The 16,700-nt window shown below is 33.8% G+C and overlaps 1 pseudogene; it reads right to left on the bottom strand.

Annotated features, from left to right (window-relative positions):
* Nucleotides 1-2,925: 2,925 nt before the first annotated feature.
* LOC146540293 (protein GVQW3 pseudogene) lies at nucleotides 2,926-3,327 on the bottom strand (annotated as a pseudogene).
* Nucleotides 3,328-16,700: the final 13,373 nt, after the last annotated feature.

Genomic DNA, 16,700 nt, shown 5'->3' with positions numbered 1-16,700 from the left:
TTTTTATATTTAAAAATAAAATTAACTATGTGTTCAAGCAAACGTTAAATAATTTATGCTAAAACGGCTTGAAGGATTTTTCTTTTGTTTTAATAAAAAAGAAAAACAAAAAAACTATATAATTAATCAATTAAAACTTCAATGGTTAGTTGAATTTTTTATAATAAAAATATCAATATAAAAATATTATCGTATTTATCGTACTAGATTAATTTTAATAATTAACATACAACCCAATATGTATTAAGACATCCCCCCCCCCACTTTCCGCTCAACTACCGAGACATTGCGCAAGCGCAACTATTTAAGCTTAGTTTCTAAAAACGACAAGTAAGTTAGTACTTATAAAAATTGTAATGATAAATATATAAGGTAACATAACATGTAACGAGTCATACGTCCTATTATCAACTTTTCATATCTGTCACTACCATTCGTAGTAAAATATTTTTATGCAGCTGCCCGTGCAAAGTTCTCAGTTCCACGATACTGTAGATTCTAATACAAATATTTCGTATTTCTTTGTACAATAATGTATGTAAACACTTTTAGATTCACGCTTTATCCCGCACATAGCAGGATAGGCAGAGGTAACTTGAGAACCTAGTGTCAAGACACTGCCTTTCCATTAATAAACTTCCATTTAAAAATTTTCCCTCCCATTTACTTAAATCAATAAGCTTTAGCTATATATAAAAAGTTTTTCAATTAGATAAATATATGATATTAATTAATATTTACACGAATAATAAAAAATCAATACAATTTAAAGCTATAAAAAAAGTAATATTATTTCTTTATACCTATTAAAATCATTACTATTTTATGAGAACAACTTTAAGGGTTAGGAGTTATTGTAGATAAAGCATTTTATCGCCTACTTTACATAAAAAGGAACCCACACACTCGCACACACAGACGCACACATACACATACATTCAATAAAATAGATTACACCATTCATAAATTCCAAACCCATTACAACTCTATGAGACAATCTCATAAACAACAAGTTATGTAATATTTAAAATTGTTATTAATATACGTTTAAGATGGGCACCGACTGGACACGTTTATGAGGCCAGTCCTGGCATAAGCATGTAACTGTAAAAGCGACGGGATGTGGGTTCTATTCCCATTCCTATTAAAGAGTTTCTATAAAAGCCTAACAGGTTAAATGATCACTTTCCATCAATTCTATTTTTTATTTAAATTTTCACGCTTCACGTTGTATCCCGCACATAGCAGGATAGGCAGAGAGAACCAGACACTTACGTTTTCTACTTTCTGCATAATTCTAGAGGCATTGCGTGTTGAGATGCTGAACTCATTTAACTGATTATTACATAATATTACTACCTAAAGTAGAGAAAAGAGTCACACTCAGGTATCACTACCATTTTCCCCCCACCATCTATATACAGAATAAAGCAAATGTAAATCCAAATAAAAAGAAATACTATCCTTTAAAAAAACGATCCAATAATAAAAAAAAATGTCAAGAAAAAAAAGCCGACAAAATAGACACCGCCGTACGCCGTTTCCGTCACGTAGGCACGAACGCGACAGACTAGTAGGTTAAGGGCACACCTATGGTCGTCTTGTTACGTGACGTAGCAATCGTATATAACAGAGTAGGGAACAGGCGTAGTGGTAAGACTCTCCTTTTTCCACAATCTACTCTCTTTATACTTATTGCATGCTGTTGAGAGGGATTTTGCTTTTACATTGCGTTAGACCGAAAAAAATAACAAAAAAAAATAATATCAAATTATTTTTTTTTAAATAAATCCAAATTAATGGAGTATAGGAGATAATATTTTGAAGTAGTACCTGAAATGAGACAAAGCGGGAGACTTAGTGTTGAGACACTTTCGTACCCCACTTTCTGCTTTACCTCGTTGCCAGAGCGCGTGTCAGGTAGCAACTTCGATTCCCATTCGAGCAAATATTTCTTTACTATAGTAACAAGGCAATATAATAGATAATAAACGACACAATGAATGCAGAATAAAATATTTCAACATAATGAGTCGTACTAGTAATACACTCTCACGCGTGGAAAGTGAACCTTAGAAATTGAAAGTTATTTTTTTAATGATTAAACTTAGAAATTATAAGTCTATAATTTTTTATTACTATGTAAAACTGTCGCTTTCGTGGTTTAGTCAATACTATTTACATATTAAAGAATGTTCCATAAATACATAATTTTAGGTTATGCTAAACAATTGTGTTATTTTAATAGTAATTAAATAACATAGTAGAGGCCGGGCGTGGCGAAGGGGTGCCACAGGTTATAGATTCTATTTCCAGTCGATGAAATTAAATATTAATATCTTTATATTTTCGCATTTTTTTGATGCGTTAAAAGTTAAATATAAAAAGAATCAATAAATCAATCAAACGTTCATTTCAATTGATATAATGCTATTAAATGTTGTGCTATTTGTTTTTGTAGGCAGAAACCTGCTAACCTAGTGTTGCGATACTTCTGTTCCCCACTTTCGGAAAAATTCTGGACGCATCGCGTGTTGAATGGCAGAATTCAGCGCTGCGTTTCGCCTCGTTGCCAGAGCAAGGAAAAGAAAATATTAAAGATTTCATTCTTCCGTGGGAATCAAACCCACAGGCGTTATGTTTGCAGTGGCACGTTTGTACCCATGAACCATGACGCCCGCGATACTACCTATATACGAGGTGTGTTCAAAAAGTAAGGTGACTTTGTATTTTTAAGAAAAAATATTTATTTATTTATCAATATTTATGTTGTCCCCTTCAAAGTAATCCCCCTCAGATACAATACACTTATGCCAACGGTACGGTATAGCCTTGAGCTCTTCCAGCGATGCAGTCTTTATCTCTTCAATCGTTGCAAATCTCCGTCCTTTCATAGGTCTCTTTAGTTTTGGGAACAAGAAAAAGTCACATGGGGCCAAATCCGGTGAATATGGTGGCTGAGGCATGATTGTGGTGTTGTTTTTGGCCAAAAAATCTCTCACCAGCAAAGATGAGTGAGCAGGGGCATTTTAGCAATTTCGGAACAAACTTCGCTGACACACGTCTCATGCCCAAAACGTTAGAAAAAATTTCATGGCACGAGCCAAGCGATATACCAACATCCTCAGCAACTTCTCTGATAGTGATTCGACGATTTTCCAGAACAATTTTCTTCACTGCTTGAACGTTTTCATCAGTTGTTGACGTGCTTGGGCGTCCAGAGCGAGGCTCGTCATTGGCATCTTCCCGGCCATCTTGGAAGAGTTTGTACCACTTGTAAACATTTTTTTTACTCAGAACAGTTTCACCGTATGCCACTGTCAACATTTTAAGTGTTTCGGAGCACTTTATTTTATTTTTTACACAAAATTTGATGCAAATCCTTTGATCCATATTTTTCGATAGCAAGAAATCGCCGAGCACGCAAAACACTTATAACCTTTACGCCTCTCCCAACCAAACAAAAAATGCTATACACTTGAAACTTGGTACAGATGTTCGGGAAGACTGTACCAACATAACAAAATAAAAAAATCGATAATCGAAAGTACGTTGCCCGCCAAATTTGAAAAGTCACCTTACTTTTTGAACACACCTCGTATGTATGTATTTTCTGAAATGTATTACTCAAGAATGTATATGGCTTCGTCGGGGAATTCACGTTAAGATATAAAGCATGGTTTCTTCGACTTCGACTTCATGGTTCACTGCTTGAACGTTTTCATCAGTTGTTGACGTGCTTGGGCGTCCAGAGCGAGGCTCGTCATTGGCATCTTCCCGGCCATCTTGGAAGAGTTTGTACCACTTGTAAACATTTTTTTTACTCAGAACAGTTTCACTGTATGCCACTGTCAACATTTTAAGTGTTTCGGAGCACTTTATTTTATTTTTTACACAAAATTTGATGCAAATCCTTTGATCCATATTTTTCGATAGCAAGAAATCGCCGAGCACGCAAAACACTTATAACCTTTACGCCTCTCCCAACCAAACAAAAAATGCTATACACTTGAAACTTGGTACAGATGTTCGGGAAGACTGTACCAACATAACAAAATAAAAAAATCGATAATCGAAAGTACGTTGCCCGCCAAATTTGAAAAGTCACCTTACTTTTTGAACACACCTCGTATGTATGTATTTTCTGAAATGTATTACTCAAGAATGTATATGGCTTCGTCGGGGAATTCACGTTAAGATATAAAGCATGGTTTCTTCGACTTCGACTTCATGGTTCACTGCTTGAACGTTTTCATCAGTTGTTGACGTGCTTGGGCGTCCAGAGCGAGGCTCGTCATTGGCATCTTCCCGGCCATCTTGGAAGAGTTTGTACCACTTGTAAACATTTTTTTTACTCAGAACAGTTTCACCGTATGCCACTGTCAACATTTTAAGTGTTTCGGAGCACTTTATTTTATTTTTTACACAAAATTTGATGCAAATCCTTTGATCCATATTTTTCGATAGCAAGAAATCGCCGAGCACGCAAAACACTTATAACCTTTACGCCTCTCCCAACCAAACAAAAAATGCTATACACTTGAAACTTGGTACAGATGTTCGGGAAGACTGTACCAACATAACAAAATAAAAAAATCGATAATCGAAAGTACGTTGCCCGCCAAATTTGAAAAGTCACCTTACTTTTTGAACACACCTCGTATGTATGTATTTTCTGAAATGTATTACTCAAGAATGTATATGGCTTCGTCGGGGAATTCACGTTAAGATATAAAGCATGGTTTCTTCGACTTCGACTTCATGGTTCACTGCTTGAACGTTTTCATCAGTTGTTGACGTGCTTGGGCGTCCAGAGCGAGGCTCGTCATTGGCATCTTCCCGGCCATCTTGGAAGAGTTTGTACCACTTGTAAACATTTTTTTTACTCAGAACAGTTTCACCGTATGCCACTGTCAACATTTTAAGTGTTTCGGAGCACTTTATTTTATTTTTTACACAAAATTTGATGCAAATCCTTTGATCCATATTTTTCGATAGCAAGAAATCGCCGAGCACGCAAAACACTTATAACCTTTACGCCTCTCCCAACCAAACAAAAAATGCTATACACTTGAAACTTGGTACAGATGTTCGGGAAGACTGTACCAACATAACAAAATAAAAAAATCGATAATCGAAAGTACGTTGCCCGCCAAATTTGAAAAGTCACCTTACTTTTTGAACACACCTCGTATGTATGTATTTTCTGAAATGTATTACTCAAGAATGTATATGGCTTCGTCGGGGAATTCACGTTAAGATATAAAGCATGGTTTCTTCGAATACGAATCGAATTTATATAACGGCGTAAAGAAAGTTTAGCGATTTTTTTAGCTTCACACTTTTCCCGCATATAGCATGGAAGGCAGATGGAACCTAGTGCCAAAATACTCTGTTTCCCGTTTTACCGTCCTGCGAAACCCAACGCCGCACTGTGTTTTCTTATCTTATTAAAAATATAAAAACAGTCACGTCAAATGACTCGCGGCTGGTTCGTGTGTGGTAACTAGTAAGTGCTAACGTTTAACGATCCAGTATAACCGTAGCCTTGAACTCTAGGGTATGCATCGGTCAATATTACCTTATAGTTTAGTACTTTATAGTATATATATATCTTGGACGGTCTCCAAGAGGGGCGGGTTCAAATCCCGTTACGTTAATATTTTTATAAAATCAACTCACACTGTATCCCGCACACAACAGGGTAGGCAGATTAAGAGACATAAGACACTCCTTTCCCCATTTTCCGTCGTATTCTAGAGGCGTTGCGTGTTGAGTGGCGCAACTCAACGCCGCGCTTTGCCTCGACACCACAGCGAAGAAATAAATTTAAATAACTATTACAATTCCTTGTGTGGGAATCGAATTCACAACCAGTCGCGTCTACAGACACACAGACTGGGCTACGACGGGCCCCTACTTACTACTCGGAGGCCAGTCCTATAGTACCTACTTAGTATTATACGTATATTTTTTATAATTCTCATTTAAAGTGTTAATTAAAACAAAAAAAGTTTCAATTGTTAATAACATTGTTCGTGTTATTTTTTTACGGATTGTTGGTTCATTGTTGGAGTTAAACGCTATTATAATAATTGTATCGATTCCAGCTGTCAATAATTTTAATTAACCTTAATTAATTTTACGTATAAAAATAAAGTAACGAAGACATTTTTTAAATAAAAAACGTTTTTAAATTGTCGACATTTAGAAAAATGGAACTAGGTATCTATTAATAGTTTTAGAAAATGTTTAAAAATTTTAACGTATCGGGACTCAAACCTGCGCTCCCTGAAAACTGTCCAAACCACTTCACTCACTTCCTTTTAGTTCTTCCGTAAAAAAATAATAAGCTAAACTTAAACTTACCTATACAGTTTTCCATACATACATATCTATGCATATAGAGAGAGCGATATATACAAAAAAAATACAGTACCTGAAACAAAAAGATATAGATAGATAAGAATAAAACACAATTAAACAACACTTAGAGGTAATGTAAAGATATGAGATATTTTTAAAATGAAAACCGAGACAGTATTGTGGCGCCGTGGGCCGTCACCTCTTATCACGTTGATAACGTTATCAGCGATGCCGCCTACACGCAACAGGTTCATTCTCAATCAAACTGAAAGGACATAGCGTTGAAGGACATTGATAAGGTTTTTGTATATAAATCTTGATTACTTTTTTCACTATTTAAATATTAATTTATAGAAATGACAAGCGAAATTATCAGAATTCATATATTCTTATTCACATAGCAGGATAAGCGAGGCAGAGGGAATCCTAGTGTCGCCCACTTCCCGCCGAATTCTGGAAGCTTTGCGTGTTAAGTGGTGGAACTCAACGCTGTGCTTTGCCTCGTTGTCAGAGGAAAAAAATAAAAAAACATATTACAATTTTCATTTCATCAGTGAGAATTGAACTCACAACCGTCGCGTTTACTATCATACACGACGAATATTCAATATTATTTCAAAGAATAAACATATTTTATTGACTTTTTTCATTATAAAAAAATGTCAACGACCCGTGCCGTGTAATACGCGATATGGTCGATGTTCGGGGCCATTTTTAATTACAGTAATTGTTTTTAATAGGTGTATTAATTACAATTAAGTAAAATAACTAAGGTTAAAAATGGGTTATATTAATCGACTGAAACGTACCTGGCAACTGAAAAAGAGAAAAGTTAATGTATCACAGTGCCTTAAAATATATAGAGAGTTGCTATACTTGTGTTTTTTTTATTTATCTTATGGATGAAGAAATTTAGAAAAGAATTTTAGAAAAAATATGTTTAATTCATAAGGCCTATAGGATAATCTATATATATAAAATCGAAAGGTCACTCACTCATCACGAAATCTGAGAAACTACAAGTGCTAGGAATCTCAAATTTTGCATAGGAGTTACTTATAGGACGTAGGTGCTCGCTAAGACGGGAATTTGCAATATTCAATTTCTAAGGGGTTGTTTTTGCGGTAGAAAATTTGTATGAAATTTCATTACTACAAATGCTAGGAGTCTCAAATTTTGCATGGACGTCAATCACTTTTAGGAAGAAATTAATAATAACGTAGTTCACGCAGGCGAAGCCGCGGACGGGCCGCTAGTGGTACATAAATGAAATAAAAAAAATTGAATTTTCGACCCTATAAAATATAACATTTTCCGCTTTAATGCCATTATAACATATATAATTTATCGCCTGCTAAATAATTTGTTTTAAAGCTCATAATAAAGCTTAAATTGTAAAACTGTACTCATACATTGAATTTGACGTATTGACTTTTGTAACCAGCAGTAACATCATTATATGTTATATTTTTTAGAGGTCTTTATTAGCTTCCCGCATAACCCGCAAACCTAGTGATAACACTGAACAGCAGAATTCGGCAGTAAATGGGAAACCGAGTAGGAATATCTTAATAGTAAACTCCCTCTGCCTATCCCGCTAAGTGCGGGATACAGCGTGAAATTAAAAAAGTACCCATACATCTTGTTCAAGAGAAGGCTTATTATAATATCGACATAAGCTTAAAAAGAAACGTCAAGTCTTATTTCCTAGGCTATAGCGAACGAACTTCTAAGCTGTGAATCATTATTACGTAATAACTGATTAGTTTGCATATAGGCAAGTATTAATATATATATATAAAAAGCCAGGGTGTGGGTTCGATTCCCACTCGGGGGACTGAATTATTTTAATCTTCTCGCTCCGGCACGAGACCAATAGTGGCGTTTAGTTCATCCACTCAAACTGCATTATCTCGAAAATATGTCACAGAGTGTCTTAACACTATGTTCTCTCATCCCACTATATGCCTCCAACTATATGTGGAATATGGCACGAGGACCCAGATTACCTTAAAGATTAAAAATAAAACATATTACACGTTTTACGTTGAAGTCGGTAAATATAATTCCCCTACAAGCAATGTGCGGTGGCCGTTAAATTTCTAGAGTGGAAACGCAGTCAACTCTGCGGGATAGAACAAATTGCAACAGTCACAACTTGATTCCAAGTTTTGTTATATTTTAGTTAATCTAAAGTTACTTTAAAACAGAATATAACTTTAAAATAATATTATTTTTCATATATCTAATATTAAAAGGTACTTTTTTCAGTTTCACTCTGTATCCCGCTTATAGCAAGGTAGGCAGCGAGAACTTAGTTAAAACACTTGGGTTCTCCACTTTCCGCCGAATTTTAGTGGCAGAACTCAACGCCGCGATTTTCCTTTGTGCCACGACGGCTCAATATTATAACTTGATAGCTTGATGTAGAAAGTAGAAATAGATAGATAAAAACAGCTAAGACTAATAAAAGAGTGACTGATCCATTGGGGACTGGCTGTTGCTACTAGAACTTTAGGCATGCGAGATGAATGAAGGATTTTTTCCACTATACATGGAAATGCTATGGTAATAATGTTCACAGTATGCACAAAGAAAACTTACCTTTTGGTCTATTTGAATACTTATCAGTATTAAAACGATATTCCTTATGAAGTAGGGGAGAGCGGGGCTAAAAGTTACCGAGGTAAGTTGTTCCGATGGAAATAATTTCGCGGAGAAAAGTGATAGGAATATTTAGTAAACATATAGTGAAATGCAATGTGATAGCGCACCCATGGCCAGCATAATGAACAATCCAGTGGCATCCGAAACCAATGGAATAGCACACGGGTGTCGTTGGTGCACGATTGTAAATATTTTTGCATTTCATATTTTTGGTCTATCTCACAAATTTTAACGATTAGCCTCGAGTATGTTAGTGTTTTTTTTACATTATATTACCTACTATTTCGGAACACTATTTGTAAACTATTTATGTTTTCTATATCTTATTTATATTTAATTTTTTTTCAACACGTGTTTTTGGGGCTAGATGTTCCCTTTTTTTGGGGCATGTTGTGACCTGTTGTTGTGACGAAAAACTTTCGCCAATTCATTTGTACCAATAATGGGATGTAAATATTGTAATTTTTCATACTAAAAAATACTGTAATTTAGTAACATGCGGACTTATGCTCGGAAATCAACTCGAGGTTATGTGTCCTATGAGTTGATGCAAAAAACAGGGGATGTAGTTTTCAAAATAAAAACTGTTACCAAAGAATTACATATACGTATTAAGTGCGAAAACCTATAGGTATAAAATTTTTGTTTATTATTTTGGTTTAACAAAATCAAAATAAGTTTTATTTTATGTAAAATTATCTTTTACTTTTTAGTTCCGTTGTTTTTCGGTTCGGTTTTTTTTTGTTCAAAATTAATTCTTTTTACAATTTTAAGTGATAAGTAACCTTAAAAGGATACTTCTTAAACGAGTGTTGGTTGTGGTGGTACTGGTTGTTAACGAGTGGCATCTGTTGTGATATGTAAAATTTGACTCAATTAGGTATTATTTTTGTGGAAACTAACATTTTGGTATATTAACAAGAAAATACATAAAAAATATTCGGGCGAATTGGGAACCTCTCCCTTTTTTGAAGTCGGTTGAAAATGAAAATTTCTTTTTTGAGGTAGGTTGAAAAGAAATGCAACGATGGGGAATCTTACTTCTGACAATAATTTTAACAAAGTTTTCTCTTGTACCAGTATAATTACTTGTACCAGTATAATTAATATATACCAAAATAAAAACAAATTTTCTCAATTTTGACCGGATTTTATAATCAGAACCTAACCAAACTTTCATCAAACTATCCTTGAAGTGTATCCTTTCAAATAAGAAAAGAATCATTAGAATCGGTTGGCGTGATATTGAGTTATTCGTCATTTTGTCGCACACGTACAAATACAAATTTAATACTTATGTGATTTTCGCATAGATACCATTGTCAAAAATAGACCGAAAAAAAATTGGTTCCCACATGGGAAGCCCTGCCTTTTAAATAAAAAAAAATCATCAAAATCGGTTCACCTAATCAAAAGTTATAAAGTAACATACATAAAAAAAAGAAACAGTCGAATTAATAATCTCCTTTTCTTACAGAAGTCGGTTAAAAAAGATTTGCTTTTGCGCCTGGTGATTATTATGATACTGTTGATTATTCCTTAATAAACAGGCTTTGTTCGATTATTTATTGTTTTTTATTTTGCAAATAATAGCTTTAAAAATATGGTAACAATTTACCCCGGTCTGTTAACAACTTGCCCCAATTCGGGGTAAGTTGTTACTTTCCGACTTCAGTCATAAAAAAAATCATAATAAAAAAGTCTTACAAAGAATACCCCAAATTACTGTTTTAATTGCAAGTCTAGATATGTAAGTTGAATTTGATTATATTGTATAAATACTAAAATCAAGTATTCGTAGCAATATTTGAGGTTAAAAAAAAATCGGAACTTTTGGTCCCGCTCTCCCCTAAAGCATATATATATAATATTCAAAAACATTATTTAATTAGTTGGTATTTCAAGAACCAAAACAATGTTTTCGCAATCGCGTAGGAATTTAATTTGTGACTAGTTAAGTTGGGAGCAGAAGTATCTTAATGAAGTATCTCCTTATCCTGCTATATGTGGAAAAAATAAGAAAGGTATATTTTTGAAGAAGAGATTTTCTTTCCGAAATTCCTAAGACAACGGGATTCCCCATCAAACATTTCAAAATTACCGCAAATAAAACCGCAGGCAACTACTAGTTATTAAAAAAAATACTATCAATCTGTCACGTGTACAGGCTACAGCGCTTTCGAGGTGAAGGTTGTGCCAGAACAACACATGGAGGCACGAGAAATGAGGGCGACCCAATTTATAGTTGATTTATGTTTTACTGAATCAATAAGAAATAAATAAAATAATTACTTTTCATACATTATATACTGTTTTGTTAAGTAGAGCACGGATAAATTATTATATAAACAAAGAAATGTTAGTCTGTTTGTACATTTGTGTCTACCTCCAAAACGTAAGAACTAATTTTTGTAGCATTTACTTTTTATTTAAAGGGGCTTTGAAGAATAAGAATTATACGAAAATTACAGTATTCTTATTTAGATGATGTAAATATTACGTAATATGATAATTAATTATAATTACAGCTATGAAAAAAAATTAAAATAAAAATTGTCATGATGTCAGGAATTCTTGGATTTCGTAATTATTTCATATTTAACGGATAGGTCAAATTTGATAATTATCACATTATATTTTTTAATATGATATTTCGTACTTTTTCATATAGGATTTGATTTCTCACTCTATTTTCATTTCCTCACTTTGATAACTAGGTAAAGCGCGGCGTTTTACTCCGGTAATCAACACGCAATGCCTTGAGAATTGGCAACGGAAGTGTCTTAATGGCGGATGGAATGTCTGACATTAGATTCCCAGGTTCCCTATGCCCATATTAAGAAATCAAATAATAGATTTAAATCTATACAAAACGTATCTATACAATCTTTAATTATCTATTTGTCAAATGTTAATCTATAATTAAAAGCGTCTTAGTACTTACCGTTCTGAATTACAAAATACTTTGCCCCCTATAAAATCTATGACCTTGAAACAAAAGAGATTGAAGGTCACGATAAGTGTAACTGATAAGAGTTATCAGTCCCATTTCACGTTAGCGCCCATTCGTCATTGTCCTGAATACATAGTTAATTAATTCGTGCTAACGAATGAAACAATTTAGAAAATTTACATAGAAAAATATGTTAATAACTTGTAAATAAAGTTATTTGTTTTTTTTTAATTGGAAAAAATTCTATTTATATTTTTTAGAGGTTATTATTATTACATTTGTACGAACAGTTAAAACTAAATATAACTGATGATATATAATTATTGTGTATGCAAATATAATTTTGGATGTATTCGATATATTTAACCAACGTATTTATATATTGTATATATTGTAATTTAACGAGAATTTACATAATATATCTGTGTGGAGTACATCTTATGGACTTACTATTAATCCTAGTAAGTCCCAGTTAAGCATTATAGGCAGCACTAAGCAATTAAAAAAACTTGAGGGTATAAAACTTCCCTCAGTACAGCTTAATGGTGTCGTTTTAAGTGTTAATGCGTCTATAAGGAACCTTGGGATTATTTTAGACAACTCGCTATCTTGGTCAGCGCAGATAGCGGAGGTCAGCCGAAAATTATTTGCTAGTATTGGATCCCTCAAACGATATAAACATTTCCTGCCGGTTAAAATCAAAACTACTCTAGCTCACTCACTACTGCTACCGATTTTAGATTATGCTGACTCATGTTACCCAGACTTATCTGAGGAACAATTAAACAAACTAGAGCGGTTACAAAACTTATGTATTCGATTTATTTATGGTCTTCGTAAGTTTGATCATGTCTCAGATCATCGTCGTCAGCTTGGATGGCTTCCTATCAGACATCGCCGTAACTTCCGGATGCTTACTCTCCTCTATTCAATCCTTTATAATCCTCTCTATCCTGCTTATTTAAAAGATCGTTTCTGTTTCCGTGACTCCGATTCTAGCCTACGCCTTGAACTTAGGTCCAGGAGCGATAATCTTCTTAAATTTCCAACTTGTCGTACCCAATTCTATTCCAATTCCTTCACTGTAAAATCTGCTATCCTCTGGAATGAACTTCCGTCCGAAATACGTCATTCTAAATCACTTAATATTTTTAAAAATCGTTTAAAAGACTATCTTTTCCAAATATAACTGTAGTTTATCTTTAGTCGTTTATATATATATATTTATATTATGTAGTATTATGTATTATATTTATAGGATTATATGTAGATATTATATTATTATTTTGTATTAATATTATATTATTATTATTATGTAAATATGTATATATATATATATGTATGTGTGTATATTCATTATTATTTTATTACTGTCTGTTATTTAATCTAATTGGGCACTATAACGTTATTCCCATTTCTTTATTTTTAGTCCTTTATTTTACAAGGGTTGCCTGGAAGAGATTGCTTGAAGCAATAAGGCCGCCTTTGCATACATTTTATAAAAATATATTGTTTCTTTCTCTTTTATATGTATTTATGTGTGCAATAAAGTTTTTTCTATTTTTTCTATTGTATTTATACAAAGTTTATATTATATTTGTATGCACAAACAACGACAACGATTGACGACGCTTGACTGCAACAAAAATAGCTGCGCGTGCGCCGCGTCCTATACGACTTTCTGATACTGCGTAAGGCATAAACTAAAAGCTGATAAATGATCAAGAAAATTAAAAAACAAAAAAGAAACAGAAAAAAAGCAAACTCATTTGTTTTTAATTGTATTAGGCTTTAACAGAGTAGTTAAAACTGTGCTTTCATTTAAAGTGGTGATGACAAAAACACTGTATATAGCTAATATAGGAGGCAAGCCGTGGTGTGCACCAGCGCTTAAATGTAAACGCGACTAGTTGGGGGTTCGATTCCCACTCCAGGAAATAAAATATTTATTTACCGGTGTGTCTGCCGTTTGCTTACTTTCCTATGTGCGGGGTACAGCGAAAGAGAATATTAAGAAAAAGCTTAACGTTTTCAACTTGCGCCCACGCACCGTTGCATGCGAGAGGAGTCAAGGGCATCTGCATTTGCGTGCACGCACCAAGGCGGCTGTGTGTATTTTTATCATGGGATTCTTTTAGCTTCTATCATAATATATTTTATAATAATGCAGTTACAAGAAAGATTATCTTAATTTGCTAAACCAATTGTTGTGTTGTTTTCTATTACAAATAGTTATTTCATATTATTCTTCAACGATAACTCAAAATTCAATAGCTGGCAAATGCGAAATGTTATAGAATAATTAAAGAAAAACCAATATAAATCTGAAAGAGAAGTCGGAAGCTTTATAAAGTTTTTTCTGATATCTTCTTTTATTTTTTTCATAGAAAAAATATTAGTGAAAAGCAGCTGGGTGGTACAAACCATTATGAATAACTTACGCAGGCTTCGACCGCTTATTAAACTTATTGTTATATTATAGTCAAACTACACAAGAAAAACTACAGAAATTGTAGGCTATGCGTTATTATGATGTGTAAGTTCTATTACTGTAAAGTTTCATCTCAAACCGTTCAGTAATTTTTGCGATAAAGTGGAATAAACATCCATTCATTATATTAGTCGGATTTTTTTCCAAAATAATAAAAATAAACAAACAGGCAGTAGGAACCTAGTGTTAAGACACTCCGTTCCCTACTTTCCACCGAACATAAAAAAATATATTTTTGTATTTCACGAATACTACTATATTCAAAAGTCTTTTATTATAACGACAATTGTATCTTTTAGATTCTCGATGAGCTCGAATAACTAAACGGTGACAAACGTTCTTCAGCCGGTACGCCGTGAATGTTAACAGAAAAAAAACAATGGAAAACGCATATATTATTGTGATACGAGACGTGATGTTTGTAAATAGTGAATTACTGCCATTTTTAGAAAAGAATGAGTGTTTAATGGTTCGATACGAAAGAACGCATCTTAACGCTTTTTCCTGAGCAGCAGGGTAAACAGAGGGACTCTTTGGATATCTGGAATTCGGGTGGAAATTGGAGAACGGGTGTTCTGACACAATGTTCTCTCTGCCTACCGCATATATTCTATTATACATTTTAGTATTTGTTCTTCTATACGTCATCTGTGAAAATTTCAACTATCTATCACTTTTCATCAGATACAGCCTGGTGACAGACAAATAAATATATAGAAACAGACAGAAGAAAGGACGAACAGCAGAGTCTTAGTAATAAATAGGGTATGGCCAGGAGTACCAACAGAATTCGTTTTTGATCCATAGGTATATGACACATTTAAAATAAGTTATTTGATGTAAATAAGTGTTTTCCCGGCTTAGTAAGACCATTGTCTAAACACATTTGTTTTGGTGGGTTTTTTAATACAGTATGCAAATATGGAAAATATTCAGATCTTCATTTACATTCTCTCTCAACATAATTCTTTTTTTTTCAGCTTATCCCGCCTACAGCAAGCTAGGCAGAGAGAAACTAGTGTTAACCCACTCCATTCCCCACTTTCCGCCAGACGAGGCATTGCGTGTTGAGTGGCAGAATTCAACGCTGCGCGTTACCATGTTATCAGAGCGACTATTTTCTTTCCCTCTTAAAAATAAGACGAAATCCGGAAAACAAGTCAACATTAAACGTGGAATTTATTGTTTATTTATCATACAGCATTCGTAGTTCTCTAAAGGATTTTTCCCTATTTTTTATGAAATTGAAACCAAAGTAGATACTTCTCAAGAGAAATATTCAAATGCTTTCACAGTGCCCGCTTCTGTACAAATTTATAAAGTGCATTCATTTAGTATTGCACTTACAAACAAAATAGAGAGCCACTAGTCTAACATTAATATTGTAAATATTGCTTTTATATATTTCATATCCCCGCTTTGGAACATAGAGTGCGGCGTGGAGTTCCGCCATCTAACACAATATGTTGCCTCAAATTCGAGTAGAAAGCGGAGAACAGTGTTGTGACACTAGATTCTCTTTGCGGGCTCTGCTATATACATTAAAATATGTAAATCTAAAAAAAAATTGTAGGTAATTATTATAGAAGCGTATCGACAAAACCACCATAAGGATTTTTTTTCTGTGTCATTCTGTATCCTGAAAGGGAATCTAGGGTTAAGACAGTCCGTTTCCAACTTACCGAAATCTAGAACATTTAGTCGCCCTTTGCTTTGTAGCGAGAGAGTAAATAAAAAATATTAAATAATTCATTTCCCGAGCGGGAATCGATCCCACAACCGTTGCGTTTACAGTCCCACGCGTGTACCCTGTCCCACCACGGCCTATAGAGAAGTACATATTCAATTCAAAAATATATACAAAACCAGGATGACACTATCAGACGCAGGATGCACGGATGCCCAATGCATGTATTTTAGTCAATATATTTAAATATAAATATTATACGCGTGCTTTAACTATGAAATGTAGAGTCGTGACTTGAGAGCGTGAGATATCCTTCTGAATATAAGTACTAGTACCTATGTAAAATGACTAAGCTAGCATTGTATTGATAATGATCTCAAGTAATTGGGTGGTCTGTTAAAATTTAATAATTGCTTTGAGATGATTGATTAAATAATTCTGTTTAAGGTCCGTTTTTATAAGTCGATCTCAAATCTGAGATCGATTTTGAGATGCCGTTTTCATCTATAAAATTATGAATTAATATCGTCGATCTC

Source organism: Heliconius melpomene, chromosome 2, assembly GCF_056956725.1.
Source record: "Heliconius melpomene rosina isolate 202511_hmr_F chromosome 2, ASM5695672v1, whole genome shotgun sequence".
NCBI classification, from domain to species: Eukaryota; Metazoa; Arthropoda; class Insecta; order Lepidoptera; family Nymphalidae; genus Heliconius; species Heliconius melpomene.
This window is presented reverse-complemented; position numbering and strand designations above follow the sequence as displayed.